Consider the following 4,884-nt stretch of genomic DNA (forward strand, 5'->3'; position numbering starts at 1 on the left):
TTATTTAGTTTCCTTTGTTTTATTCAAATGGCTTTTAAGCAATAGGATAGTGACAAGAGCACTGATGTTGGAGTTATGATTCCTTTATTCTGATCATGTTTTTGCCATTATTAAACAGGGAATGGCTCATGGTAGGTGCTCAATAACTATTTTGAAACAAATGAATGAATACAGTAAATTACAATCCTGACCCAGACTTCAGCTTTCTCTAATGTAAAATTAGGAGGCCCCTGTAAGTAATAGCAAGCTATGATTCTTCTTGGGCTGGATAGAAAACATTTATCATCACTTAACCAGGAAGCAGCAAGAAGAGAGAGGCTCCCAGCATGAGCAGAAATGCAGCAATATGTGATCACATATGGGGCAAGCTAAGACAGAAAACTGTGATCAAAAACCTAATAGGAGACCTTTGACATCAGAGTCTCAGGGAAGTTCAAAGCAATCATAATTAGGCTTAACAACTGATTCTCAGGGGACTATAGAACTGCGATCAGGCCAGAGGGCAGCTGAGTACTGAATTAGCAGAGAGAGAGATAAAAACACAGTCTGCCTTTCAAAGAACCCATGTTAACACCCTCTCCCTTTTCCTAAACCAACATCATAAAAACTAACATAGGTAAAATCCTCTGGGGCCAAAGGCCTGACAACCATGCCCTGAGAAACTCCCTAAGATCCTCCAACCTGACTTAAATGCTTCCACCAGGTCATCTAATGACAATGATATTTCCAAGTCAGGTGGTATGTCAAACACACACACACACACACACACACTACTCTCTACTAAATGCAGTCATCCAAAACAATTCATTGGCAATGATATTGCTTGGCAGACCTAAAAGTAAAAAATCACAGAAACTGTCTTCAGTGGGCTCTTTACATTCTGAATCACCTTATTTCTTCGATAACTATTTTATTATTCTATGTCTGAGAATCCAAGGAAATACAGGAGTCTGCAAATTACATATCTGTCTAATATGCCCGGTTCTGTGGTCTTCAGAGACAATGACCTGGGGGGCTTGTTAAAGCACATTGCTGGGTCTCACCCCCGGAATTCCTGATTTGGAGCAAGGAGATAGGACCCACTGCTCATGACAGGAAGATGGTCTCATGACATACACAACTGAGCCTAAGGTGACCTCCTCCCAAGTCACATCCTCGGGTATATCTATTGGGATGCTTTAGGCTGCAAGTATCAAAAAACCTCACTCCCCTGGAAGTACATCCCAATGGGTTTTTTTCTATAGACCCACATTATTGGGAATGCCTCATAGAGTAAATATGTAGTTTGCTTTGCTCAAATAATTATGTTTAAATCGGTGGGAAAGAACTATAAGGCAGGGCTACTAAAACTATTTTAGGACTAATGGTCAACTTTTTTCATCCTAGGTATTGGTATATCCCAATGATTTGTGCTAATCTAGGGTGTGATAGTTTAGGAGTAAATATAATTTGAAATTATTCATGTATAGAGGATGTCTGAAGTTGACAACCAGGCAGGTCCAACTACTCTCACCCTAAGTATGGTCCTAACATACATTTCTTGAAGAAATTGGATCCCAAAGTTTACAAGTGGAGAATTTTTAAAGTATGTCTATACTTAAGTAGGGATCAAAGCAGCCCAACTAAAAGAAGTGTGGACTACCTGACATGACCACTTCGGATTAAGCAAAAGTTCTCTTAAATTTTTTAATTTAAATTCCAATTAGTTAACATATAGTGTAATATTAGTATCAGGTGTACAATATAATGATTCAATACTTCCATACAACACTGGGGCTCATCACAAGTACACCCCTTAATGCTCATCACCTATTTAACCCATCCCCTAATGCACTCCCCTCTGAACCATCAATCTGTTCCCTATAGTTAAGAGTCTATTTCTCAGTTTGCTTCTCTCTTTTTTTTTCCTTTTGCTCATTTATTTTATTTCTTAAATTCTACATATGAGTGAGATCATATAGTATTTGTCTTTCTCTGAGTTATTTCACTTAGCATAATACTCTCTAACTCCATCCATGTCATCACAAATGGCAAGATTTCATTTTTTTTATGGCTGAATAATATATATCACCACTTCTTTATCCATTTATCTATTAATGGACAACTGAGCTATTTCCATAATTTGGATATTGTAGAGAATGCTGCTATAAATATTGAAATACATGTGTCCCTTTGAATTAGTATTTTTGTATCCTTATGGTAAATACCTAGTAGTACAATTGCTGGATTGTAGCAGAGCTGTATTTCTACCTTTTTGAGGAATCTCCATACTCTTTTCCAAAGTAGCTGCACCAAAATGTATTCCCACCAACAGAGCAGGAGGGTTCCCCTTTCTCCACATCCTCACCAACATCTGTGTTTCTGATGTTGTTGATTTTAGTCATTCTGACAAGTGTGGGGTGATATCTCACTGTAGTTTTGATTTGTATTTCCCTGATGATGAGAGAGCATCTTTTCATGTGTCCGTTGGCCATTTCTATGCCTTTTTTGGAAAAATTCTGCCCATTTTTTTAATTGGATTATTCATTTGGGGGTGTTGAGTTTTATAAGTTCTTTGTAGATTTTGGATACTCTTTATCAGATATGTCATTTGCAAATATCTCCTCCCATTCAGTATGTTGTCTTTTAGTTTTGTGGACTATTTCCTTTGCTATGCAGATGCTTTTTATTTTGATGTAGAACCAATAGTTTATTCTTAACTTTGTCTCGCTTGCCTCAGGAGACATATCTAGAAAGAAATTCCCATAACCAATGTCAAAGAAGTTACTGCTTGTGTTCTCTTCTAGCATTTTTATAGTTTCAGGTCTCACATTTAGGTCTTTAATCCATGTTGAATTTATTTTGGTGTTTGGTGTAAGAAAGTGGTCCAATTTCATTCTTTTGTATGTTGTAGTTCAACACCATTTGTTGCAGGGACTATCTTTTTCCCATTGGATATTCTTTCCAGCTTTGTCAAAGATTAATTAACCATTTGATGGTGGCTCATTTCTGAGTTTTCTCTTCTGTTCCATTGATCTATGAGTCCACTTTTGTGCTGGGACCATAATGTCCTCATCACCACAGCTTTGTAATATAACTTGAGGTCCAGAATTGTGATGCCTCCAGCTTCACTTTTCTTTTTCAAGGTTGTTTTGGCCATTCAGTGTTTTTGTGGTTGCATAGAAATTTTAGAGTTGTTTATTCTAGCTCTGTGAAAAATACTGGTGGTGTTTTGATGTCTACATACTCCTATCTCTTCTCCTCCTTTAGTTGTGGAGTTTGTTCTGTTAGTCGACACATCAATTTCTGGGGTATTTAGGATGATTTGTTATCTAGTTATTTTCGTGCAATGAGACAAACCTAAGATCCTCCTACTTAGCTTCCATCTTCCTCTTCTCGAGCAAAAATTCTTTTTAGAAAGGCTATCTTGAAGACTATGACTCAGAAATTGGAGGAACTAAGGTGATTGGCAATGAAAGGAATCACAACATGTGAAATTCCTTAAGCAAAAATGTATTGACTTTAAATAATTTTGTATATATCACATATAAACAAAAGAAACTTTATGCTTAAAAAAAAAAAACCTCACCCCAACTGTCAGAGACAATAAGAATTGTTCTAACCATGAGTATTAGCTAACATAAGGGCAAATCCAGAGGCATAGTGAACTTCAGGGCTATGGACCCAAAGGTACAACTGTATCATCAAAGAGGCAGGTTCTTTTCACTTTTCATCCTGCTATCTGCATTGTTCACTCCATCCTTAGCTTGGTTCTCCTTATGTTTCAGAATGTTGTCAGTAGCTATAAAGGTCACATGCTTCCCTGTCCATGTCAATTCAGAGAGAAGGTACCTTTTCCAAGCTATCAAAGAAATCTTTTTCTTTTAGACTGATCGGGACAACTTAAGTTCTATGCTCATCTATAAACCAGTAATTGTTGCCAAAAGAAGCAGTGGTTGATTGGCTTAACAAGGTTGCTGAACAATCATCTCCAAGAGGAATGACACACATGTTTGGTTTTTACTACTCAGGAGTTAACCAAGAGTTCAGTCAAACTACAAATGAAAGAAGGGTAGATTGAATTTGGGGGGTAAATTATAATGTTCCATAAAGTAGCCAAGCCTGGAAAGAACCTTTAGAGCACAGAACTTTTGATGTAACTTTGACAAATGCTAACATGAGTCTAAATTTGAGAGTACATGGCAATAGAGATTGATCATTCCAATGACTCAACTCTAAAACCGCTAGTCATAAATATACAAAGTGCTTTGGACATGACATCTCTACTGTAGATATTCCTCTAAAGACATTCTTATGTGAAGTGAAATCCCTTCCTCCTTCCTTCAGAATCTTCAATTTATTGACTTTGCAACTATTCAACAGGGGAAATATCAGATAGACTTCAGAATTCCTTTCCTTTTGGACTCCTTTAGAAAGTTGTAGAGCATTATTTTCCTTTTGTATTTCAGCAATTTTGTTAGTGGGCTTCTTTTTTTTCCTCCTAAACTGATCATTATGGATAAACATAAAATCTCTAAATAGATTTTCCTAGTCAGTTAACCATATTCTTGGGGGAAAACATAAGGTAGAATCATTATTAAAAAGCATTCTCAGTAATACACACATCTTTATTATGTCAGTCTTTTGCCAAAAAAAAATAAGATTGATAGTAAAATCCACTTAATTTTTTTTCTTCACAGAATCAAGCCATCTGCCTCAAAACACACCACCAGCCTCTGTTAGATGAATTCACACATTTTAAAGCCCCGGAGTAACCATTTGAATGGAAATTGGACACTTCTTGTCATTTAGGAAGCTTTTTTAAACTGGAAAGGCTTCTCATTTGTTCAATTAAATGTGTGTGTATGCAATACACTTTATGAAATTTATCCCAAAACAGCGAGG

General features: G+C 36.6%; 1 non-coding gene across 1 annotated transcript; it reads left to right on the forward strand.

Moving 5' to 3' along the window:
• The first annotated feature begins 1,210 nt into the window (after window positions 1–1,210).
• LOC140625274 (small nucleolar RNA SNORA18) lies at window positions 1,211–1,340 on the forward strand. Its single transcript, XR_012024627.1, has one exon. It is a non-coding gene; the product is annotated as a small nucleolar RNA SNORA18 (small nucleolar RNA).
• The last annotated feature ends 3,544 nt before the right edge of the window (window positions 1,341–4,884 follow it).

This window comes from Canis lupus, chromosome 35 (genome assembly GCF_048164855.1).
Source record: "Canis lupus baileyi chromosome 35, mCanLup2.hap1, whole genome shotgun sequence".
Classification (NCBI taxonomy): Eukaryota; Metazoa; Chordata; class Mammalia; order Carnivora; family Canidae; genus Canis; species Canis lupus.